Source organism: Cherax quadricarinatus, chromosome 87 (genome assembly GCF_038502225.1).
Source record: "Cherax quadricarinatus isolate ZL_2023a chromosome 87, ASM3850222v1, whole genome shotgun sequence".
Lineage (NCBI taxonomy): Eukaryota > Metazoa > Arthropoda > Malacostraca > Decapoda > Parastacidae > Cherax > Cherax quadricarinatus.
Window position 1 is genome coordinate 1,763,710 of NC_091378.1, and position 27,484 is coordinate 1,791,193.

Consider the following 27,484-nt stretch of genomic DNA (forward strand, 5'->3'; position numbering starts at 1 on the left):
TATATATATATATATATATATATATATATATATATATATATATATATATATATATATATTATTTTTTTTATTAACACACTGGCCGATTCCCACCAGGGCAGGGTGGCCCGAAAAAAAGAAAAACTTTCACCATCATTCACTCCATCACTGTCTTGCCTGAAGGGTGCTTTACACTACAGTTTTTAAACTGCAACATTAACACCCCTCCTTCAGAGTGCAGGCACTGTACTTCCCATCTCCAGGACTCAAGTCCGGCCTGCCGGTTTCCCTGAATCCCTTCATAAATGTTACTTTGCTCACACTCCAACAGCACGTCAAGTATTAAAAACCATTTGTCTCCATTCACTCCTATCAAACATGCTACGCATGCCTGCTGGAAGTCCAAGCCCCTCGCACACAAAACCTCCTTTACCCCCTCCCTCCAACCTTTCCTAGGCCGACCCCTACCCCGCCTTCCTTCCACTACAGACTGATACACTCTTGAAGTCATTCTGTTTCGCTCCATTCTCTCTACATGTCCGAACCACCTCAACAACCCTTCCTCAGCCCTTCCGCACCTCCTCCTAACTTCCAAACTACGAATTCTCTGCATTATATTCACACCACACATTGCCCTCAGACATGACATCTCCACTGCCTCCAGCCTTCTCCTCGCTGCAACATTCATCACCCATGCCTCACACCCATATAAGAGCGTTGGTAAAACTATACTCTCATACATTCCCCTCTTTGCCTCCAAGGACAAAGTTCTTTGTCTCCACAGACTCCTAAGTGCACCGCTCACCCTTTTCCCCTCATCAATTCTATGATTCACCTCATCTTTCATAGAACCATCCGCTGACACGTCCACTCCCAAATATCTGAATACATTCACCTCCTCCATACTCTCTCCCTCCAATCTGATATCCAATCTTTCATCACCTAATCTTTTTGTTATCCTCATAACCTTACTCTTTCCTGTATTCACTTTTAATTTTCTTCTTTTGCATACCCTACCAAAATCATCCACCAACCTCTGCAACTTCTCTTCAGAATCTCCCAAAAGCACAGTGTCATCAGCAAGGAGCAACTGTGACAACTCCCACTTTATGTGTGATTATCTTTTAACTCCACGCCTCTTGCCAAGACCCTCGCATTTATTTCTCTTACAACCCCATTTATAAATATATTAAACAACCACGGTGACATCACATATCCTTGTCTAAGGTCTACTTTTACTGGGAAATAATCTCCCTCTTTCCTACATACTCTAACTTGAGCCTCACTATCCTCTTAAAAACTCTTCACTGCTTTCAGTAACCTACCTCCTACATCATACACCTGCAACATCTGCCACATTGCCCCCCTATCCACCCTGTCATACGCCTTTTCCAAATCCATAAATGCCACAAAAACCTCTTTAGCCTTATCTAAATACTGTTCACTTATATGTTTCACTGTAAACACCTGGTCCACACACCCCCTGCCTTTCCTAAAGCCTCCTTGTTCTCTTACTCTTAATTCTTTCAATAATAACTCTACCATACACTTTACCATGTATACTCAACAGACTTATCCCCCTATAATTTCTGCACTCTCTTTTGTCCCCTTTGCCTTTATACAAAGGAACTATGCATGCTCTCTGCCAATCCCTAGGTACCTTACCCTCTTCCATACATTTATTAAATAATTGCACCAACCACTCCAAAACTATATCCCCACCTGCTTTTAACATTTCTATCTTTATCCCATCAATCCCGGCTGCCTTACCCTCTTTCATTTTACCTACTGTCTCACGAACTTCCCCCACACTCACAACTGGCTCTTCCTCACTCCTACAAGATGTTATTCCTCCTTGCCCTATACACGAAATCACAGCTTCCCTATCTTCATCAACATTTAACAATTCCTCAAAATATTCCCTCCGTCTTCCCAATACCTCTAACTCTCCATTTAATAACTCTCCTCTCCTATTTTTAACTGACAAATCCATTTATATATATATATATATATATATATATATATATATATATATATATATATATATATATATATATATATATATATATATATATATATATATATATCTCCATGGGGAAGTGGAACAGAATTCTTCCTCTGTAAGCCATGCGTGTCGTAAGAGGCGACTAAAATGCCGGGAGCAAGGGGCTAGTAACCCCTTCTCCTGTATATATTACTAAATTTAAAAGGAGAAACTTCAGTTTTTTCTTTTGGGCCACCCCACCTCAGTGGGATACGGCTGGTACGTTGAAAGAAGAAAGAATATATATATATATATATATGAATAGGTAACATGCAACGTTAATGACCCTTTGAGTAATCTATATAGGCTTTTAATTTAAAACCTTATTAACCAACCAACCAGCTGCTGTTCTTGGTCCACCTGGAGGGTATTCCGGGGGTCAACACCCCAGCCCTTGGCCAGGCCTCCCGGTGGATCAGGGCCTGATCAATCAGGCTGGTCAGGTACTAACTTAAGGTATCTGTCCAGTTCTCTCTTGAAGGCAGCCAGAGGCTTTTATGCAACAACATGCAGGCTGATAAGAATGATCTGTAGCTGTAGAAGGTTTATGTAGCGGAGCTTTTGAGGTGATGGTTGAGAGTGTCAAGGTTTCACCCTCCTAGGTGATGGAGGCAAGAAGACGTGAGGGACAATAATGTTGTGGACACAGTTGCATCACAACAGCGGTTGCCGCCTGGCAGAAGCAAGCCTTCATTTCCATTAGTCTCGTGGCCTCGTGAGGGTGAGTGCGAGGGAGTGTTCCTAGGTGTGAGAGATGCGATTATTCTGGTCGGAGGATTGATCCTTCACCACTCCTTGTGTTAAATGATCCACATGAATTTAACTTATTTATTTTGCTGTGACCCACACGGGTTTAACGCATTTTTGTGAATGAAATAAAATAATAATTAAAATAGCAACATCATCAACAACAACAATGTCCTGGAATCCACTGTGAAAAATTTTATAGTCGTCTATCCTGCCTACAGTCTCGAGTACTGTGCATGTCGTGAACATGTCTCCCTCTGAACTCTATTTCTGCAGCGTGGAATTTGACTCGTAAAAACTTTCGCAAGATCACAAGGCTCAATTAACACTGCAGTAGGCATACTGACCAATGCTAGGCAGGTCCAACTCACACCCACCCACAACCATTCATGTACCCGCCTAACCTATACTTAAAACTACCCTAAGTTCCTGCAGTAATGGCCCTACCTGGCAGTTTGTTCCACTCATCAACAACTCTAATTACCAATCCAGTACCTCCCTATTTCTTTCAACTTCAACACACCGGCCGTATCCCACCGAGGCGGGGTGGCCCAAAAGGAAAAACGAAAGTTTCTCCTTTTACATTTAGTAATATATACAGGAGAAGAGGTTACTAGCCCCTTGCTCCCGGCATTTTAGTCGCCTCTTACAACACGCATGGCTTACGGAGGAAGAATTCTGTTCCACTTCCCCATGGAGATAAGAGGAAATAAACAAGAATAAGAACTAGAAAGAAAATAGAAGAAAACCCAGAGGGGTGTGTATATATGTGCTTGTACATGTATGTGTAGTGTGACCTAAGTGTAAGTAGAAGTAGCAAGACGTACCTGAAATCTTGCATGTTCATGAGACAGAAAAAAGGACACCAGCAATCCTACCATCATGTAAAACAATTACAGGCTTTCGTTTTACACTCACTTGGCAGGACGGTAGTACCTCCCTGGGCGGTTGCTGTCTACCAACCTACTACCTACATACCTCCCTATATCCTTTCTAAATCTAAATTTCTCTAACTTAGTATTATCATTTATGTTCAAGAAGTGCTAAACTCGTAAGGGTCATACAGCGCCTTGATGATTGGGAGGCAACACCTAACTTGGTGAATACAACACACACACACACACACACACACACACACAGAGGCATAAGAACATATTAAGGGATGATTAGGTAAGTGGTTGCTTGAATTTAACCTCAACAAATGCACGGTTATGCATATTGCGGAAGAAGACAAAAGACTGGATACGGAGTATGGACTCGGGGGACAGAGGCTGCAGACCTCATTCAGAGAGAAAGACTTGGAAGTAAGCACAGTACCTAGCATATCGCCAGAGGTTCACGTCAAATGAATAACCTCTGCAGCCAGTGCTAGCCTGGAAAATTGAGAGTGGCCTTCCGAGAGGTTTATACATGTCAGACCCATCCTGGAGTACGCAGAATCAGTATGGCACCCACACCTGAAGAAGCGTGTTAAGAAACGGGAGAAAATCCAGAGGTATGCACCGAGAATAATTCCTAAGTTAAGGAGAATGAGCAACGAAGAGAGGCTACAAGAATTGAATGTAACGACCCTGGAGGACAGCAAGACCAGGAGTGATATGACACCAACATACAAAATACACAAAATAATTTACAGCGTAGACAGGACCAGGCTGTTTGAGAGGCGTGAAACAGGTACTCGGAGGCACAGGGACATCACAAAGTATTTCTTCGGTCTCAGGGTGGTCGAGAAGTGGAATGACCTCGATGAAGTAGTGGTGGAGGCAGACTCCATACATAGGTTTAAGAACAGGTACGATAGGGCCCACGAGGCTAGAAGAGTGAATCTGGCAAGCGACAAGTTGAGAGGCGGGGCCAGGAGCTAAGACTCGGCCTCTGCAACCACATGTAGGTGAGTATAAGTGAGTACACACCAGGGCACACACGTTGACAGGTTGTCAATAAGGTGGGTGGGGGTAAGGGAACACATATCAACCAACCCCAGCCTAGCCAAGACCGACCTTGACAACCACCACCACCTCCTCTCCCCTAATCCTCTTCCTCCTCCTCCCCCAGTGACACTACAGGAAGACTCGACACTATCACGCTGTAAATATCACGGACAAAAACGCTAAGCATGTGTCCAGGGAACACTCTGAGTGGGAGAACCAGAAGCCGTGACCACAGTGGAAATCACAGTGATTTTATTAGGCTATCCGGAGTTAAATGGTCTTTTGTGTTCTCAGGACCATTGTGAAAATGTGCATGTTACGTACGAAAAAAACTAAATAAAACCTACATATACAGAGAACGATGACGAAGTTGATCCCATTCATCAATCCTGTCTACGAAGACATGTTCATGGAACTGAATCTGCACTTTGGAAAGACGAAGAATATAAAGTAAACGATTGAAGTTTACAAATGGGAAACAGGGAATAATAAGTTATAAGGTAGGTATAAATAGCGTGGTGGACGTAACTAACCAAGAAAGGACATAGGGAACAACTGGTTTGGCAAGGGGAAAAAAAGTTGTAGATGATTAGCATCATTAAAGTTTTAAATATAGGCTGGACAGATACATGAGAGTGAGTAGTTATTATTATTATTATTATTATTATTATTATTATTATTATTATTATTATTATGGGTTACCTGGAGCCTACCTGGAGGGTATTCCCGGGATCAACGCCCCGCGGCCCGGTCCACGACCAGGCCTCCAGGTGGATCAGGGTCTGGTCAACCAGGCTGTTACTGCTGGCCGAACCACAGCCCGGCTGGTCCGGCACCGACTTTAAGTATAGCCAGGGGCCTATTGGTAATTCCCCTTATGATTGGTGGGAGGCTGTTGAACAGTCTTGGGTCCCGGTCACTTATGGTGTTTTCTTAGTGTACCAATGGCGCCCCTACTTTTTATTGGGGGTATTTTGCATCGCCTGCCCAGTCTTTTACTTTCGTAGGGAGTGATTTCTGTGTGCAGATTCGGGACCATTCCTTCTAGGATTTTCTAAGTGTAGATTATGATATATCTCTCGCCTGCGTTCCAGCGAGTACAAGTCAAGTGCTTCCAGGCGTTCCCAGTAGTTGAGGTGTTTGATGGAACTTATACGTGCAGTAAAGGTTCTTAGTACACTCTCTAGATCCGCAATTTAGAGAGTTTAGTTTGTTTTAGCACAGAAAGTTCAGCTTTGGTCAAGCAAGAGAAGTTACGAACTGGCAAGTCTCCTTACACCTGATGCCTTTGTTCGTCTAGCAGTAAATAGGTACCTGGGTGTAAGTAGACTTTTGTGTATGGCATCCCGGGGAAGAGAACCGAAAAAAATGGAAAGATAACAAACAACTTGGCTTTCTTGAGTTACCATGGATTTAATAGCCATTCCGCCTCCAGGAGGGGTCCTAGACGCTGGTGAGGCCTTCTTACCTTTGATATATCTTTGACGGGTTCCGAGAGTTTTTCTACTCCAAGAGCCCGGACATAAGCCAGGATCGTCTGGTGCTTGCCTGATCAACCAGGCTGTTGCTGCTGCTGGTGCACCGACCCCTTCTTGATAAAAAGAATTTAACCTTCCATGGATCGAATATGATTGCTTCCCATTCCCCCTTTCCCAGGAACTGCATGACCCTTACGGATTTAGAGCTCCTAATTATACAATAGTAATAACCCATCAAGGCTTAAGGATGCAAAGAAAGACCTTTTTTGTATTTTTCTTCACTACACCTCAAAGAATGATCCGCACGATTACACAATCATGAGATACAACACAGTAAGTGTTGTACCTCAAGTGATGGTGGTCTTGTTCTTCCCAAGGGCGACCAAGTGCCTATTCCATTTCTCAGGGCTAGTAAAGTAGGGTGCTGTCACCCTGGGCTAGTCTCCCTGAAGTGCCTTCACTCTCCCTCAATTGTTAACATAATTTGTCCGTCTCTGGTGTGGCCCTGATGGTGATAACACATCGTATTTAATGCATGAGACCTTCGCCCACTAGAGATAGGGCAGGTCACACAAGGTGAGGAGCAGGTCACACGAGGAGAGGGGCAGGTCACACGAAAGAGGGGGAAGGTCGCACAACGAGAAAAGCAGGTCATGAAAAAGGAGTGGCAGAGGTCTCAGTGTGGGACAGGTCACACATAAGGAGTAGAACAGGTCACACATAAGGAGCGAGCGGGACAAGTCACACACACGGGGTCTTCGAGGAAGACCTCGGTGACCTCAAGACATAAACTCAACAGGAAGCATAAATCTGACTGCTCCAGGTGCCCTTAAAATTCCTCAATGCCTGACCCCGACACCACAACTGCTGAGATGACAGACTGACATACACACGCACACCGCCTCGCCTTCACACTGAACTAGCCTCACAGTGAGCGAATGTAACACTAAGTGCCACTGAGTGCCAGTAAGCTACATCGTGCAGGTGAGGATGGTACAATTACCGACAATATGTTAGGTCAAAAGGACACAGTCATGATAGCGACTTTGAGGGGACTTGAGGTAAAGTTCACCACAGCCACGCTGGCGGGGGATTCATCTGTAAAAATTTGCATTTGTGGTCACAGTGGTGGCCCATGCTAACCTTCCTATAGTGTATAGAAATATACCTAGTTGGATGAATCTTAATGTAGCCATTTGGTCGAGTGGTTAACGTACTGGCTTGGAGTTTTACGATTCACTCACCACGGGTTCAAACCCCACCAGTTCCATGGTTTGTTTAAATGGTTTAGAAAACCGATAATTTGAAGAATGAGACACGTTTGCAATATTTCTGAATCTTTATTATAGACACGTTTCGCCAGCCAGTGGTTTCTTCAGTCCATTACAGATTCCGCCTCTTGCTGTTTCAACTCACCTGTCTACAGTCAATAAATCGTTTCTCCGTTCATACACTGCACTTTTCTCGAGACCGGTGGACCGGACACATCAACTCCAAGCTTGGGGACTGATTACCTCAAACTCCTCTTCATTTTCTACCATTCTTCTCTGTAATGGAGAGCAGAAGCCACTAGCTGGCGAAACGTTTCTATAATAAAGATTCCTAAATATCGCACAAGTGTCTCATTCTACACTAGTGTCTTTAGGACTGTATATCATCTCTTCGTAACTAGTTAAGAATTATTTAATCCCCCAGGTTTTAGTGTATATACACTAGCTAAACGAAAGAGACATGGTCATGACATACAAAATACTCAGATAAATGAGCGAGGTAGAGAAAGACAAATTTTAGCATAGGAGATATGAGAACGAAATGACACTGTTTGGAAGATGAAACAGAAGCCTTACTCTGCAATGAATGATGTAGACCAGAGGTCACAACATGGACTCCCCATAAAGTCTGTTCTGCTCTCTAACAGGACAGGTCATGGACTCCCCATAAAGTCTGTTCTGCTCTCTAACAGGACAAGTCATGGACTCCCCATAAAGTCTGTTCTGCTCTCTAACAGGACAGGTCATGGACTCCCCATAAAGTCTGTTCTGTTCTCTAACAGGACAGGTCATGGACTCCCCATAAAGTCTGTTCTGCTCTCTAACAGGACAAGTCATGGACTCCCCATAAAGTCTGTTCTGCTATCTAACAGGACAAGTCATGGACTCCCCATAAAGTCTGTTGTGCTATCCCAGTCCTGTGTGAACAGGACTGCAGAACCAAGAGTCTACACTGGTCCCAGAAACAATGGTCAAGTAACAGACTGACACCAGTGTCAAGGAAATGTAGTACCAGTGTGATTAATCGACGAAATGTCCTCTCGCCTCTTCTACACGTACAATTTGGTTTAACTGAAGCATTACATAAATAACTCACACATAGGCGAAAGAAACTTTATGACGACGTTTCGGTCCGACTTGGGCCATAAACTACTTACAGTGAAAGGTGACTAGTTAATGTTCTAAGTCGGACCGAAACAGCCATAAAGTTTCTTTCTCCCATGTGCGGGTTATTTGTGTATTGTTCCAGTCACGGTATTGTAACTTTTGTGTTCTTAACTGACGCAATCTGTGAAAGCTTTACCACAATATACAGACGGTTGTAAGTTATCGTGCAAGTTAGTTTCCAAGATTTTCAGATGACCAACCCAGAGTAAACATATTTATCGAGCCAGATATAAGGAAATTTCTTCTGGATGAAAATTTTAAAAACTCTCTGCTTGATGTGAAAAAAAACAAAACAAAAGGCATAGATCACCTTCAAAGATATCGCAAAAAAATCTTAGATAACTGCAAGGACCCAAACTACAAATAAATCCTGAACAGAATGTTGAAGTTGAAGGCCTTAGGGCGTAACGAGTGTAGAATTCTCACTTAGGCTATTTTCCCAAAATTCTTGGAGCTATGAGTCAAGAACAGTAAAGAACATAGTGAAAGGCTTCACCAGGATTAAACGGAGTGTTAACATGAAATCCGACTACTGCTGGATATTGTAGACACTACACACAAAAAAAATGTACAAACGAAAAAGTAATAAGCGCAGTTTTCCACATTTAACATGTAACATAATTCACCAAGACTACGATACTGAACACCAGCTGCTAGGCTGAGGGACTGATTGTCTCACTTTCTCCCTCTTCCGTCTCCTGTTTTTGTCCCTATATTGCATTAATGAAGCCACTCGATGGTGAAATGTCTACATTATAAACCTACCCAGTTGTTGCACATGTGTCTAATTCTTCAGGGCTCAGTATGTCTACTGCAGTGTTAGTCCATTCTTATATTCTTGACACTCTATATCAAATTACCTCTCCACTTTGTCTTCCACCATGACTGATATCTCCGGAAGTACAATTCATCTCTGCATTCGGCTGATGAAGCCTTCAGTACAGACGAAGCGTTTCGTCAGTAACGATTCCCAGTATCACACACGTATCTTACTCATCAACTCTCGTCCTCCCCTACAACCATAACTACTAGCGTACTAGCTGAGTAGACACACCAACTCGACACCCCACAATATATCCAATCCAAACAGGCTTTGCATCAGGCCATCAAAAACATTGAGGAGAAGCAGGGCGGCAAGTGCAGTACAATGTACCCACATGAGCCCCGCGGCCACCCTCTGTTTACGACCACATAAAAATGATGACACACTATCAACTACCATCTCAAGAAGTATTACTGCAAAATTATATTTAAGATGAAATGGGTACAAGAGCACGCTCGAGCACGAACATACATACACACACACACACACACACACACACACACACACACACACACACACACACACACACACAACGGGTCTGAAGGGAGCATGGAAACTAAACTGTATGCAGAGGTCCTGTCAAACCCACATGGGGCTAAAACAAAGACAGGGACAAAATGTGAGGTTGGAAGACATTGAAGGAACTAGGACATGTGTAGGGACCTTACCAGACACCTGTGGGGGCCAGGAACAGGTGAGCAGGAAGGAGAAACCAAGGAGGATAGGGGCCATAGCTAGGGAAGGGACTGAAGGAAGGAACACTCCACGGGAAGGAACTAAAACACATCAGAGGATGCAATGGGAGTCACAGTGGGAGGTGGAAAGGAAGAGATCAGTGTTTGTCTATGGGCTAGACGAAGCTAAAGGGGAAACTTATGAGGAAAGAAAGCAGGAGGAGAAAAAAGCGATTGAAGGTATCATGAAGGTGATAGGCGAGGGGGAAATGACCCAGGTGGCAAATTTTCGGAGAATCGGGTGGTTCACAGAGAAAAGGAATCGGCCTCTCAAAGTAATTTTCAAGGCAGAATCAACCCGAACCATGATCCTGCAGGAGAAAGCACGGCTGAGAGGCAGGCAGGAGTTCATGAGTGTGTACCTCGATCGACACAGAACACAGGAGGAAAGGAGGACGATGAAAGAGAGAGTTCAGAAACGAAAGGAGATATGGGAGGTAATGAAAAAGGAGAGCAGAATAACCCAGGAACAAGTGGAAGGACAAGCACACCCCCCAGAAACACCTGCAGAAGGACCCCAGCCACGACACCCCCAAGGCAACTGAATAATCCAAACCAACCATCACACACCGATCCCTCTGTTCCCACCCCCCGCACCACAGTTACAGTATTAGAACAGAAGTTGAAGGTTTGGTACACAAATGCAGATGGATTAACGAATAAACATGAGGAATGGCAAGAAAGAATCAATGAGAAGTCCCCAGACATCATAGCAGTTACAGAGACAAAACTCACGGGGACAATAACAGATGCAATCTTCCCACCAGGATACCAGATCATGAGGAAAGATAGAAGGGGCAGAGGGGGAGGTGGGGTTGCTCTGCTAGTAAAAAACAGATGGAAATTCGAGAAAATGGAAGGCATAGATGAGATGGAAGAAAGAGACTACATAGTAGGTACACTTCAGTCTGGGGAACACAAGGTGGTCATTGCAGTGATGTATAATCCACCACAGAACTGCAGGAGGCCAAGAGAGGAATATGAAGAGAGCAACAGAACAATGGTGGACACACTTGCTGAGGTGGCAAGAAGAGCTCACTCCAGCAGAGCAAAGTTGTTCGTTATGGGGGATTTCAGCCACAGGGAGATTGACTGGGAAAACCTGGAGCCACATGGGGGTCCCGAAACATGGAGAGCCAAGATGATGGACGTGGTGCTGGAAAACCTCATGCAGCAACATGTTAAGGACACTACCAGAGTGAGAGGGGAGGATGAACCAGCAAGATTGGACCTTGTGTTCACCCTCGGCAGTTCAAACATTGAGGACATCATGTATGAGAGTCCCCTAGGAGCTAGCGACCACGTGGTTCTGTGCTTTGAATATATAGTAGAGCTGCAAGTGGAGAGAGTAACAGGAGTTGAATGGCAAAAGCCTGACTATAAAAGAGGGGACTACATAGGGTTGAGGAACTTCCTGCAGGAGGTCCCATGGAACAGAGAACTGGCAGGAAAGCCAGTAAATGAAATGATGGAATATGTAACAACAAAATGCAAGGAGGCAGTGGAAAGGTTTATTCCCAAGGGCAACAGAAACAACGGGAAGACCAGAACAAGCCCCTGGTTTACCCGACGGTGTAAGGAGGCAAAAACAAAGTGCAATAGAGAATGGAAAAAGTACAGAAGGCAGAGAACACACGAAAATAGGGAGATCAGTCGCAGAGCCAGGAACGAGTACGCACAGGTAAGGAGGGAGGCCCAGCGACAGTATGAAAATGACATAGCATCGAAAATCAAGACTGACCCGAAACTGTTGTATAGCCACATCAGGAGGAAGACAACAGTCAAAGACCAGGTGATCAGATTAAGAACAGAAGAGGGAGAACTCACAAGAAATGACCAGGAGGTATGTGAGGAGCTAAACAGGAGATTTAAGGAAGTTTTTACAGTAGAGACAGGAAGGGCTGTGGGAAGTCAGTACAGAACGGAACATCAAGAGGGTATATACCACCAAGTGTTGGATGACATACGAACAACCGAGGAGGAGGTGAAGAAGTTGCTAATGGACCTTGATACCTCAAAGGCGATGGGACCGGACAACATCTCCCCATGGGTCCTTAGAGAAGGAGCAGAGATGCTGTGTGTGCCTCTAACCACAATCTTCAACACATCCCTTGAAACTGGGCAACTACCTGAGAAATGGAAGACAGCAAATGTAGTCCCCATATTTAAGAAAGGAAACAGAAACGAGGCACTAAACTACAGACCTGTGTCTCTGACATGTATTGTGTGCAAAGTCATGGAGAAGATTATCAGGAGGAGAGTGGTCGAACACCTGGAACGGAACAAGATTATAAATGAAAACCAGCATGGGTTCATGGAAGGCAAATCTTGTATCACAAACCTCCTGGAGTTTTATGACAAGGTAACAGAAGTAAGACACGAGAGAGAGGGGTGGATTGATTGCGTTTTCCTAGACTGCAGGAAGGCCTTTGACACAGTTCCCCACAAGAGATTAGTGCAGAAGCTGGAGGATCAGGCGCATGTAACAGGGAGGGCACTGCAGTGGATCAGGGAATACCTGACAGGGAGGCAGCAACGAGTCATGGTACGTGAAGAGGTATCACAGTGGGCGCCTGTGACGAGCGGGGTCCCACAGGGGTCAGTTCTAGGGCCAGTGCTATTTTTGATATATGCGAACGACATGATGGAAGGAATAGACTCTGAAGTGTCCCTATTCGCAGATGATGTGAAGTTGATGAGAAGAATTAAATCGGATGAGGATGAGGCAGGACTGCAAAGAGACCTGGACAGGCTGGACATGTGGTCCAGAAAGTGGCTTCTCGAATTCAATCCTGTCAAATGCAAAGTCATGAAGATTGGGGAGGGGCAAAGAAGGCCGCAGAGTATAGGCTAGGTGGACAAAGACTACAGACCTCACTCAGGGAGAAAGACCTCGGGGTGACCATAACACCGAGCACGTCACCGGAGGCACACATCAACCAAATAACTGCTGCAGCATACGGGCGCCTGGCAAACCTGAGAACAGCGTTCCGATACCTAAATAAGGAATCGTTCAAGACACTGTACACTGTGTATGTTAGGCCCATACTGGAGTATGCAGCACCAGTCTGGAACCCACACCTGGTCAAGCACGTCAAGAAGTTAGAGAAAGTAGAAAGGTTTGCAACAAGGCTAGTCCCAGAGCTCAGGGGAATGTCGTACGAGGAAAGGTTGAGGGAAATCGGACTGACGACACTGGAGGACAGAAGGGTCAGGGGAGACATGATAACGACATACAAGATACTGCGGGGAATAGATAAGGTGGACAGAGATAGGATGTTCCAGAGAGGGGACACAGGAACAAGGGGTCACAACTGGAAGCTGAAGACTCAGACGAGTCACAGGGACGTTAGGAAGCATTTCTTCAGTCATAGAGTCGTCAGGAAGTGGAATAGCCTAGCAAGTGAAGTAGTGGAGGCAGGAACCATACATAGTTTTAAGAAGAGGTATGATAAAGCTCAGGAAGCAGAGAGAGAGAGAGAGGACCTAGTAGCGATCAGTGAAGAGGCGGGGCCAGGAGCTGAGTCTCGACCCCTGCAACCACAATTTGGTGAGTACAATTAGGTGAGTACACAAACGCACAAACACAAGCACACATACACACACTATGTTGTGAATCGATCCCTGCAACCACAGAATGTTCCAGAGACGGGACACAGAAACAAGGGGTCACAACTGGAAGTTGAAAGCTCAGGTGAGTCACATGGATGTTAAGAAGCATTTTTTCAGTCATAGAGTTCTCAGGAAGTGGAACAGTCCGGAGAGTGAAGTAGTGGAGGCAGGATCCATACATAGTTTTAAGACAAGGTATGATAAGGCTCGTGGAAGTAGTAGCGATCAGCGAAAAAGCGGGGCCAGGAGCTATGAATCGACCCCTGCAACCACAAATAGGCATACAAGGGGCTTTTGGCATGTACACCCTACCACTATATTTCCTTGAACAACTATGTATCAAGTCCAAATAAAAAATAAATAAATAAATAAACTAACATACAAACACATACCAACACAACCCTACACAATTTCTAGAGCCTGTATGAACGAGCCCTGCAAGACCAGCATCTCTAGAAGAATAAAATTATATGAGTACACAGTCCAGACAGACACTGCTACCAGCGACACTAGTGTGGCTGCAGAAGACATCAAGAACCACAGTAAGTGATAAGGAGTTGGTAATTAAACGAAAAATAAAAGAAAATAAACGGTTAGGACAACTTGTTAACGCAGAAAATGGAGACCATTCTTGGCAGAAGCTACAACCTCCACTTTTAAAAACATAAGAACATAAGAATGGAGGAACACTGCAGAAGGCCTACTGGCCCATACAAGGCAGGTCCGATGCGTTATATCATGGTATTTTATTAATGTAAATAAGACACCAGACATTTTAAGCTTATAATCTAGATTTGTTTGCAACAAATTAAACAAACTGTAGACATATATCCAGATGTACTGCTGTTAATCTTCTTGGACAATAAGGGTGTCCCGTAGTTCGATCGCTAGCGCACTCGACTCACACACTGAGGTCCTTAGTTCGAATTCCCGTCACGGCTGGAAAACATTAAGGAGGTGTTTCCATAAGACACCTGCTGTCCCTGTTCGCCCATCAGTATAAAATAGGTACCTGGGTGTTAGTGGACTGGTGTGGGTCGCATCCTGGGACAAAACCTAATTTGCGGGAAATGCTCAGCATAACAAGGGACTTTCTATATAGTACTACTGTCATTGATGTCAGCTATGGTCTGTATACCTTGTACATGTACTTGTAGAAATAAAGATGTTATATTATTATTAGTTCCTAGGCCATTTGTGTATCCATATGCTCCTGCGCTACCATCCACAGGATAGATATGAGATGCACAATAAACTAGCCACTACCATCCATTGGCATAATCTAAAATACTGCAAGTATACCTGCAGTCCTGCACTCCTTCACCCCAGCAATCACTGAGCAGCGTCATACAAAGGTTGACGTCTCGCTTCATTCTGTTTGTCTCTCACCTGTAAACAAGACAAGCAAATTAATAGTAACATCACGAGGCGATGATGACTCGCCCCACCGCAACATCCCCGCCAGGATTGCAAAATGCACCCAGAGGCTAACCGCTTTCCTGCAGCCTTTTACAGATATTTCCATCTTCCCGCCCCCAACACCACCTATATGTAATATATATATATATATATATATATATATATATATATATATATATATATATATATATATATATATATATATATATATATATATATATATATATATATATATATATATATATATATATATATATATATATATATATATATATATATATATATATATATATATATATATATATATATATATATATATATATATTTATATATATATATATATTATATGGTTCAGAAGATTTAAGAGATACATTGTTGATATAAAGGTGGCATATACGGTACGTGTTGTTACGTGTGTATCACCGATTATAAGGCGAAAATCTCGTCCAGCTCCTCAGAGCTGGGGCGTGTGCCCAAAATACAGCAGACATTACCCCTTTGAACAGCCGCATTGAGCCGTGTGTGTGTGTGTGTACTCACCTATTTGTGGTTTCAGGGGCCGATTCATAGCTCTTGGCCCCGAGCCTTCACTGTTTGCTACTAGGTCATCTCTCTCCCTGCTCCATGAGCTTTATCAAACCTCGTCTTAAAACAATGTATGGTTCCCACCTCCACTACGTCACTTTCTAGGCTATTCCATTTCCTGACAACTCTATGACTGAAGAAATACTCCCTAACATCCCTTTGGCTCATAGGAGTCTTCAACTTCCAATTGTGACCCCTTGTTTCTGTGTCCCATCTCTGGAACATCCTGTCTTTGTCCACCTTGTCAATTCCTCGCGGTATTTTATATGTCGTTATCATGTCTCACCTGACTCTTCTGCCCTCCAATGTCGTCAGGCCGATTTCCCTTAACCTTTCTTCATAGGTCAATCCCCTTAGCTCTGAGACTGATTTTGCATTTGGCGGGGTTAAATTCAAGGAGCCAGTTGTGTGTGTGTGTGTCAAAAACTACATCGGGAAATGAAAGAGGAGATGAAAGCATGACAGAATATTTAAGTGTTTTAGAAGACAATACTAAATAAAGTATATAATAATTTTTGTAACTGATGTTTCTCTTATTTTGTTTGTGTTTGTCTCTATTATCTCTCTTCACTATTGCTATAAATATAGTGATCTTAATAGCCTAATGGATCAGGGAAGGGACGAGAGAAAGTGAGACGGAGAGGAGAGGGAGACGGAATGGTGCTGGTGGTATTTTGTTTGTCAGGAAAAAACAAAAACAGGAAAAACGGGAAAATTTCTCCTGGCGCAAGTGTTAGTCGTATGATGACCTGCATTAAGTCTTCCCCTGACTTACTCCTCAATCCAATAACAAAAAACGCACATTATGTGACATCTAAACCTCTTCACACCACTTATAATCATAACTATAATTTGTAAAGGGGTGGAGGGATAAGCCAGTGGAAGGCTTCGGTCAGATGACCAAAAACTCCATCTGCGGGACATGATATGACTGAGACCTGCGTCAGGAAACAATTGTCCTATTTCCTGACAAATCTTACCTAACTACTTTCAAAACAAAGGAAGATCAGACACCTCTGAATCCTCCCCAGACAGATTCCAGGTAATGGCTTCTCTCAGGTCTGGCTATTAGCATGGGAGGACCTGGTGTTTACCTTCCACTAAGTAATCCAATATTTATCTTCTACCTGGCCATAATTTATTAATTTTTCCTATCAAGCGATTTTTGTTAGGTAAAAAGACACATTTTGTCGTAATTCTACCTTTATTACCAAACGATTTTTTTTTGTCTTCTGCTGAACCATATTTACACCATTTTCATATTTTTTTTTTTTTTGAGGGGAGGGCGGAACAGAAATCACCACTGAAAAAAAATACAAAAAAAAAATAACGAATATTTTCATTAAATATTTTGTTTTGGATAAGAACCAGTAGAGTATTAAGTATGTACGAAGAACGTCATTCATGATATGTTAGGATCAGCACAGACACAGTCATTTGTCTGCTACCATTACCACAGACACATGAATCTGACAATATTATTACAGACACATTCAGGGATCTGGCACCATCAGAATAAAGCCATTATTATTATTATTATTATTATTATTATTATTATTACTATTATTATTATTATTACTATTGTTATTATTGTTATTACTATTGTTATTATTATTGTTATTATTATTATTATTAAAAGAAGAAGTAGAGGAAATAAGTACAGAAATTTTAAAAAATTTCTTATTTTTTAAGGTTCTCACACACAAATAACCAAAATTCTCAAAAAATCATCTTAGTTTTAAGGAAAAATGCGTCATTATCCCTGAAGGATCACTAATCAAGTGAGCTTTGTTAGCCTTAACACTGTTGAATGAGCTACAGTATTTCCCTAAGAAGCTTTAGATTAGCTGTCTAAGAGTGATGCCCTCTTGGGAGCTCAAGAATCTCTGGATTAAGATGGATTAGACGTCAAGACCACAACGGTCAGGTCTGTGTGACTTGATAAAGGCCACTGTGTGGGCAAAACGTTGTCAATAAAAGCTCGCATCTGATGTTTTTCCACCGCACGACCAGGGCCAGTGTTAGTGTACGGGACCTCCCTTGATGAACTGTATACCTCCACCGTCAAATGCACACGAAGAAAAAGAAAAGATTTTCTTCGACTTATTAACCAAGAAAAACACTAGAACCAATCAGTGTAGCCTTTTTCTGTTTGGGTCCTTAGGTAATGTTTCCCAGGATGCGACCCCCAATAGTCGACTAACACCCATGAATCTGTTTACTGTAATAAAGTTGGTAGAATTACCGACAATATGTAAAGTAAAAGGACACAAGTGCAACTAATGTGACATTTATTGTGGCAACGTTTCGCTCTCCAGGAGCTTTATCAAGCCATTACAAACAATACATGGACACAGAGGGTATATAAAGGCTCAGAGTGAGGTGCAATACTAGTGAGGTAACAATTCGATGTTCACTAGTGGTAGTAGTAGTAGTGTAAAGTAAAAGGACACAAGTGCAACTAATGTGACATTTATTGTGGCAACGTTTCGCTCTCCAGGAGCTTTATCAAGCTGGATAAAGCTCCTGGAGAGCGAAACGTTGCCACAATAAATGCCACTTTAGTTGCACTTGTGTCCTTTTACTTTACATATTGTCGGTAATTCTACCAACTTTGTTACAGTAGTAGTAGTAGTGACAAAAGTAATACAATATGATAGAGCAATTGACTCGTACAAGAGTAAAAGGATATAAAAGCTATTACTTGGGTAACATAAAAATAGGTTGGACAAACATAGACTGGAAAGAGGCAGCTTGTTTCAGTGTTCACTCTCTGTAATGTGCCTTGTGTAGTATAACAGGAGAGACTATGTGATGGCAGGGTTTACTGTTTTCAGGAGGATTCTTGCTAAGACTTCGGAGATGGTGAAGCTGCCGTTGTTTTGAAAGGCAGATTCGGTGCACTCAAATCTAGACTGTTAACTCTCAGAATTCGGAGAGAACGTGAACACAAAAAAAAAAATTCTTGAATACTGATAAGTTGATACTGTAATTATTCATCTATACAGGTTATTTACATTTAACCCCAACTCCGCTAGGGTAAGATTGATATATGCAGAATGGGTGTCATCTCTGGGAGGATCAAACTCTGTTGCACTGGCTAACTCATGCTGTATTTGAGGCAAATCTGAATTGGTAGTTACAAATGATACTTGAGGATTTCTCAATACCTGTCGTGTACGTAGGGAATAACGACATTCAGGTTGATCGTCTGACTGAGTGTCAGAGGAAGAGAGTACAGGATCAGGAGGATTGTCAGAGTCTGTCACATTAGTCTGGGATGGAACATCATTATCATCACATACTAACTTCATGTGATCTAAATGCGATTCTTTATACTGACCAGTACTAATTTCTCTAACCTTATACTTATTACCAGTGATATGTTCAACTACTCGATAAGGACCAACAAACTTTTGATCAAGCTTAGGCATTGCAGACGTTTTGTTAAAGTTAGTCAGCATAACTCTCGAACTTACTTTGATTTTGGATGGCTTTGCTCGAGTGTTTGCGACTCTTGTAAATTCTGCTGTTGATTTATGAAGTGTTTCACGGATTCTTCTAAAAACACTTTGAGCTAAGCTGGTACGAGTTGCTATGAAATCATCAGGGTTGTAATTTGGTTTCGGATTAGAATATAGTAACTCATAAGGCAAACGTTTATCTACACCGTACAATGCATAATGTGGAGTGTCACCTATGGAAACATTGTAAGCAGAATTTATAGCACACTGCACATCAGGTATAACTTCATCCCAAGTTTCACTGTTGGGATTGATAGTGGCTATCAAGACATCAAGTACTTTTTTATTGGTTCGTTCTGCTAACCCATTGCTGGCAGGATGATGAGGAACAATGGTGGATTTAGAGATCTTGTACAAGGTACACAAATTTTCAAGAATCTCATTACAGAATTCACCTCCATTATCTGTTACTAGGGACTTAGGGGTGGTATGCCTGCAGATAATGCGTTCTTTAAACGCTTTAGCTACTGTCTCGGCAGTCTTATCTGCAATATGAACTAACTCACAATATCTGGTGAAATGGTCTACCATAACACATAGATGTTTGTTGCCCTGGAGGGAACATTGGAAATTAGTTAACAAATCTAGCGCAACTCTTTCCCACGGTTCGCTAGTAGTTGGATACACTTGGATTGGATTAGGGCCATTAGCATTACCTTTATGTTGCATGCAGACACTACATTTCTTAACATACTCAGAAATATCAGTTGCCATACGAGGCCAAAAGTATTTCAATCTGGCTTGTTTTACTGAACGATCCATACCAGGGTGCGCAACACCTGGTACATCGTGAACTAGCTGTAAAGCTACATTCACTAGCGACTGTGGAATTACTAACTGGTATACTCTTCTGCTAGGAGTACCCAACTAGGCTGTTCGATACAGTAATTCTTGGTTCATGACAAAGTCACTGATGGGTACTGGTGGCTTCACAGTCAGAATAAGATCTTCCTGGAGCAGGAATCGAATCACACCAGACCACATGGGATCTGTTCGTTGAGCATTCTTTACATCTTCAGCACTAAATGGAGGGTCTGCAGTTACTACACTAACATGTCGCGATAAGGCATCTGCGACTACATTTGACTTGCCAGGTAAGTGTTCAAAGGTGGGATTGAACTCTTGGATAGTCAAGGTCCATCTGGCTAACCTTCCAGTAGGTTGTTTGTTCTGGAATAAAGGTATCAGTGGAGCGTGGTCTGTCAAGACATGAACAGAGTACTGATAAATAATGTCTCGGAAGTGCTTTAAAGACCATACTATTGCTAAAGCTTCTTGCTCAGTTACTGTATAATTACGTTCAGCCTTCGTAAGGACTCGGCTAGCAAATGCAACTGCGTTGTACTTGCCATCGGTCTTCTGAGCTAGTACGGCACCTATGCCAATAGAACTAGCATCAGTTGTCAGATAGAAGGGCTTAGAAAAATCTGGAAATTTCAAAATTGGAGCAGATGTTAGCTTTTCTTTTAGTTTGGAATGCTCTTTCTTGACGGAAGGTCCAAACAAAAGGAGCATCTTTCTTAAGCAACTCAGTTAGAGGAGCAGCTATGGAAGAAAAATTGGCAATGAAAGATCTATAAAAACCTGCTAAGCCCACAAAGGATCTTACGGCATCAGCAGTTTTGGGAGTTGGAAAATTTAGTACTGCAGTTACTTTACTTTGGTCAGTCGTAACCCCTCTAGGAGTGACTACGTGACCAAGAAATTTAATTTCTGATCTGAAAAATTGACATTTAGACAGTTTGATCTTTAAATTGGCTTCTTCAAGCTTACCAAGTACAACATCAATTCTTTTCAATTGTGTATCCACGTCTTTAGACATGACGATTACGTCATCTAAGTACACCATAAGTGCATTACCTATGAGACCTCTAAAGATATTAGTCATGAGCCTTGAGAATGTGATAGAGGAGGATCGTAATCCAAACGCCATATGGAGGAAGTGATAATGACCTGTAGGAGTGGAGAATGCAGTTAGCTCTTGGCTGTCCTCGTGAAGAGGGACTTGCCAAAACCCTTGTAACAAATCCAGGGTTGAAAAGACTTAGTTATCTCCAATATTACGTAAAAGATCACCCAGTACAGGGAGTGGAAAGCGATCTGGAATAGTTTTCGCATTTAACTTCCTAAAGTCAATCACTGGGCGCCAAGTACCATCCTTCTTAGGTACTAGGATCAAGGGCGCATTCCAAGGTGAATTGCTAGGTGCAATAACTCCATCATCAAGCATTTGATTGATCAATTCTTCTGCGACAGCAACTTGTGAATGATGCATTCTGTACGCAGGTATATAGATAGGTCTAGTACCAGGTTCAAGTGGAATACGATGGGACAATAAGTTTGTTATACCCATCTTCTCACCTGGTAAGGCAATGGCTTTACAACGTTTGTTCAACAGAGTCAACAAACGCTTGACTTCATCTGGGAAGTCAGTGGGAGCTATGTCTTTCTCCTCAACTGGTGGAACAGATTGATCCAGTGAAGTGGATGAGGTCTAGGTAAGAATACTCACGTAGGCTGGTAGTACGTATAATATAACGGAAAGTGTGGGAAAGCGCCAACAGCCGTCCTGCCTCTCTCTGCTCCCTAGCCTGACTGACCCATGAGTGCCTACGGGTGAGGGATGTTTGAAATCCTGCTATGGTCAGCAGCAATATGAATACAGTCAATGATTCACACAGACGGTTGGTAGTGAGTCATCTACTGGTACACTGGTTACTGGTAACTGGTTACTAGGAACTGGTACTACTACTGAGAGATATACACCCAAGCGAAAAAAAATAAGTGACCCCAAAAGAGAATCTGAGGCGTGGTGCTCTCATAGGAGTCTTATATAAGGATATCGAGCCTCATGAGGTTAGGCTCATAAAAATACTGGTCACATATAAAGTAATCAAACTGTGAGATCAAGAACAGGCGATGATGATCACAACGAATAAAAGGGCACAATACAGTGATTGGGTTGTGACTTGTTAATGGTTCAAGACTGACCGAAACGTCGTCATAAGTTTCTCACATGTGCAGGCTGTGATGATCATATGTTCGCCAGGAACGAAGTCCAGATATGGGTCTTTGTTAGATGGTGACCCGTCACCGGCTCTCCAAGGAGTGTCGAAGTCTGTACAGATGATGTACCGTTTACAGTCCTATGACAGAGTCAGCAGCCCTATCATAAGGGCACGGTGAAACAAGCATAGGTTAGGTGACAATAAGCAAAAGGTTATCATGAAGAAGTGAGACGTTTCCTGACACTCTTTACTCTTTCCTCTCCACCTGTGACTCTCACACACACACACCGCAAGTAAATAATTGAGGTCATGAGGGCTGAAGGTAATTACAGAGGCAAGAGATAAGCAGATCTTGTCTAAAGGATTACCGCGGGCGCACAATTTCCAACTCCGCCTCTCCTGTGGAGGCCCTACCTCCCTGGGGTTCATCCGAAGGGGAAGATTTGAAGACATTCTTGGGATTATTAACCCAGGAAGGTTATTAAACCAGTACAGCCTATGAAAGCCTGACAGTGTGCCTACCCGTCACAGCTAGAAGGGAGCCTATCTATAAAGTAGCTGGGATTATCTAAGTATACTACACAAGTACACAGTAACACTACTGACAGTGTGGCATATTTCCATTGTAGTTCTTCGTGTAGACAGCCTGTACTGTCTGCACAGACAGCCCATGCTGTCTGCCAGCTTAGTTCATATTTCGCGCCACTCAGGTGCTGCCCTCTGTAGCCAGGCCTCTAGGTAGGCACGCCAGCCTGCCGGCTCATGCCTCTCCCTCACTCCTAGGCCGACCGACTTGACAGACACAAGTGCTCCCCCTCCACGGACTGGCTTGCGGTCACTCCCTCACACTGCCCGTTGTGTACTCACTCCTACCCAATTAAAGCCAAACTAGTCCACGGCCATATCATTGCTACCTACGCTACCTCCATCGGCACTAAACCGTTGTTCAGCAGAAGAACAGAAATAACATTCGGTCCTACTATAGTATGCGACCTACAATTATCAGCTAACTCTTGGGTGCTTATTTACCCACACGTTTCACCCAACCCGGCATTTCAACCCAGGAAAAAGGAGACTTGCAACGTTTCGCTCTATGTACAGCTTAATCATTTATTATAAATAAGTAAATAAACACACACACATACACACTAATATATATATATATATATATGAATTAGACACATGTGCAACTCTTGGGTATCTTTATTGAGGAAACGTTTCGCCACACAGTGGCTTCATCAGTCCATACAAAGGAGAATCTTGAAGAACAGGAGGAGAATGAGGTAATCAGTCCCTCAACCTTGAGTCGATGTGGTCAGTCCATCAATCTTGAATAGAATACGGCATACGTGCTGAGAAGGAGCTTATAAACCGTTGGCAGGAGAAGTGCAGTAGTCATAGGTCGTGTAACATTTGTTCAATGTTGAAATAGGTCGTGCCCAAGAATTAGGCAAGCGAAGAATTCCCAAGTATTAAGATCCCAAGAAGTTGCAGTGTCTGACAGGTTTGTAGATGAATGGTTCAGAGAACCGACATGTTGATAAATTAGACACATGTGCAACTCTTGGGTATCTTTATTGAGGAAACGTTTCGCCACACAGTGGCTTCATCAGTCCATACAAAGGAGAATCTTGAAGAACAGGAGGAGAATGAGGTAATCAGTCCCTCAACCTTGAGTCGATGTGGTCAGTCCATCAATCTTGAATAGAATACGGCATACGTGCTGAGAAGGAGCTTATAAACCGTTGGCAGGAGAGGTGCAGCAGTCATAGGTCGTGTAACATTTGTTCAATGTTGAAGTAGGTCGTGCCCAAGAATTAGGCAAGCGAAGAATTCCCAAGTATTAAGATCCCAAGAAGTTGCAGTGTCTGACAGGTTTGTAGATGAATGGTTCAGAGAACCGACATGTCGGTTCTCTGAATGGTTCAGAGAATCAACATGTCGGTTCTCTGAACCATTCATCTACAAACCTGTCAGACACTGCAACTTCTTGGGATCTTAATACTTGGGAATTCTTCGCTTGCCTAATTCTTGGGCACGACCTACTTCAACATTGAACAAATGTTACACGACCTATGACTGCTGCACCTCTCCTGCCAACGGTTTATAAGCTCCTTCTCAGCACGTATGCCGTATTCTATTCAAGATTGATGGACTGACCACATCGACTCAAGGTTGAGGGACTGATTACCTCATTCTCCTCCTGTTCTTCAAGATTCTCCTTTGTATGGACTGATGAAGCCACTGTGTGGCGAAACGTTTCCTCAATAAAGATACCCAAGAGTTGCACATGTGTCTAATTTATCAACATGTCGGTTCTCTGAACCATTCATCTACAAACCTGTCAGACACTGCAACTTCTTGGGATCTTAATACTTGGGAATTCTTCGCTTGCCTAATTCTTGGGCACGACCTACTTCAACATTGAACAAATGTTACACGACCTATGACTGCTGCACCTCTCCTGCCAACGGTTTATAAGCTCCTTCTCAGCACGTATGCCGTATTCTATTCAAGATTGATGGACTGACCACATCGACTCAAGGTTGAGGGACTGATTACCTCATTCTCCTCCTGTTCTTCAAGATTCTCCTTTGTATGGACTGATGAAGCCACTGTGTGGCGAAACGTTTCCTCAATAAAGATACCCAAGAGTTGCACATGTGTCTAATTTATCAACATGTCGGTTCTCTGAACCATTCATCTACAAACCTGTCAGACACTGCAACTTCTTGGGATCTTAATACTTGGGAATTCTTCGCTTGCCTAATTCTTGGGCACGACCTACTTCAACATTGAACAAATGTTACACGACCTATGACTGCTGCACCTCTCCTGCCAACGGTTTATAAGCTCCTTCTCAGCACGTATGCCGTATTCTATTCAAGATTGATGGATTGACCACATCGACTCAAGGTTGAGGGACTGATTACCTCATTCTCCTCCTGTTCTTCAAGATTCTCCTTTGTATGGACTGATGAAGCCACTGTGTGGCGAAACGTTTCCTCAATAAAGATACCCAAGAGTTGCACATGTGTCTAATTTATCAACATGTCGGTTCTCTGAACCATTCATCTACACACACACACACACACACACACACACATATATATATATATATATATATATATATATATATATATATATATATATATATATATATATATATATATATATATAAGTAATAATGTATGAGGAGCTATTAATGTTTTATGAGGTGAGTGTTAGGCTATTACTGATCAACCAGGCTGTGGTGCATACGTTGGAGTGCGTGCGGCTAGCACCAACAGCCTGGTTGATCAGGCTCTGATCCACCAGGTCTGCTCTGGGACCAAGCCGAAGAAGCGTTGACCAACGGAGCGCTCTCCAGGTGGACAGGCCTTCCTAGTCGCGGTGAAAAGCGAAGCCAGTGTGTAGGCCTAACACACACACACACACGCAAAACAACCAATATGAAAAAATAGTGAACTTGCAAGCGATTTCGTAATTTCTTACATTGTCTAAGAACTTAATAATGTGAGAAATCACGAAAGCAACTGGAAGCTCACTATTTTCTCACAGTGGTTGTTTGCATACTGTGATATCACCTGACGACGACGACGAAGAAGTAGGAGTAGGAGACGAAAAAGAAAGTAGTTACCCTACAGGATTTCTCCCAAATTAATGTAGGTAGCCGCCTAAGTAATGTAATCACAGGTGCCCAGTCTAAAAGATTATCCTCTATCTACTACTACTACTAAGTTCTTGCTTAGGTTCTTCAACTACAAGTCCTCTACCAATACTCAGACTCGAGACTAAAGAAACGTCACTAGGCTACACTCCAGGGAGGTGTTCATAAGCATATCCTCTTTAATATATCCACCAATAATTTTCTAAATGTTACATCCACCTAATTTAAGGTTGTAAACAGTTATTAACATCGACACAAACGTACAGTTAACAAATACTAGGACATATTAGAATGCGTCTGGAGGTCCTAGGACCTTGATCACTTTAGAATTGATCAAGGTCCCAGGACCGAAATATTTTCTATAAATATGTCCTAGTGTTTTCTGATGTCTCTTTAAACCAATTTGTCATATCTATTATCAAGGTTCATACCATACTTACAAAAATATTCGCAATACTTCCGTCAATAAGGTAACCGAGAGAAAAAACGAGAGGAAATGTTCAAATGTGAATGTCTGGTGTGAGAATGTGATGCTACACAAGAAGTCTGGTATTCCAAGTGCTTATCAGTTGGGATTCTACACCATAAACTGAACTGTTCGTCATTCTAAAGGCATTCAAGTTCGTCTGCGCCCATGAGCCTAATACTTGAATCATTACTGATTCATGTCATCAATGAACGAACTTGACTCGCATGAAGAACTTTCTCACTGGAAAAGCCAAGAATAAATAAAAAAAAAATAAGAGATAAACGTATTAATGTATAATTCTTGTGGATTCCATCTCCCGCTTACTAGTTTTTTTTTTTTTACAAGGCGAAATAATGTTTAACATAAATGGTATGCTAAGATATAGAAATATTACTAGGAAAGAAGTAATAATGAATTTGAATGACATAGTTACAAGCCTGACGAATAAAGAGGCAGATAATAAATAAATTTATATGATATAAACCCAATAATATAGAACGTTATCCAACTAGGTACGAGAGGATTTACCTCTAGTTTGCAAAAATGTGAAGACAAAACAACATAAGAGCTAAGAGTTTGCAATATAACTTACATAAGAGCTAATTATTATTATTATTATTATTATAATCAAGGGGAAGCGCTAAACCCGTAGGATTATACAGCGCCTGGGGGGGATGTGGAAGGTATTCAGGTTAATTCGGGGAACTGGAGCACAGATCCAATTCCCTAAATCAAGAGCCTCACCAACATCAAGGAACCTTCCCTGAGGGGCATAAGAGCTAAGAGTTCGTAATAAAACTTACACAAGAGCTAAGAGTTTGTAATAAAACTTAATAAGAGCTAAGAGTTTGTAATAAGTTACATCAGAATTAAGAATTTGAAATAAAGCTTACAAATTATATAGCTTCATACCGAGAGCAATATTTGACTTGTTTATATTAAAACTCTTGTTTAATTAACACTCCTTTCCTTCCTTCATGCATGTGGGGAATTATCACGAGACCTCCAGCTGTCCTCAAAAGA

At 42.4% G+C, this 27,484-nt stretch overlaps 1 protein-coding gene across 2 annotated transcripts in view; it reads right to left on the bottom strand.

Moving 5' to 3' along the window:
* Positions 1-27,484, bottom strand: part of LOC128703789 (uncharacterized) — a 662,970-nt gene that overhangs the window by 614,411 nt on the left and 21,075 nt on the right. Inside the window, exon 1 of one of the 2 annotated variants that reach the window (XM_070103724.1) lies at positions 15,089-15,110. The exons of the other annotated variant lie outside the window; for it this stretch is intronic. The gene's annotated coding sequence lies outside the window, so the exon portion shown is untranslated. Of the gene's footprint in view, positions 1-15,088; positions 15,111-27,484 lie in introns of those variants that run through there. 2 annotated transcript variants of the gene reach the window in all.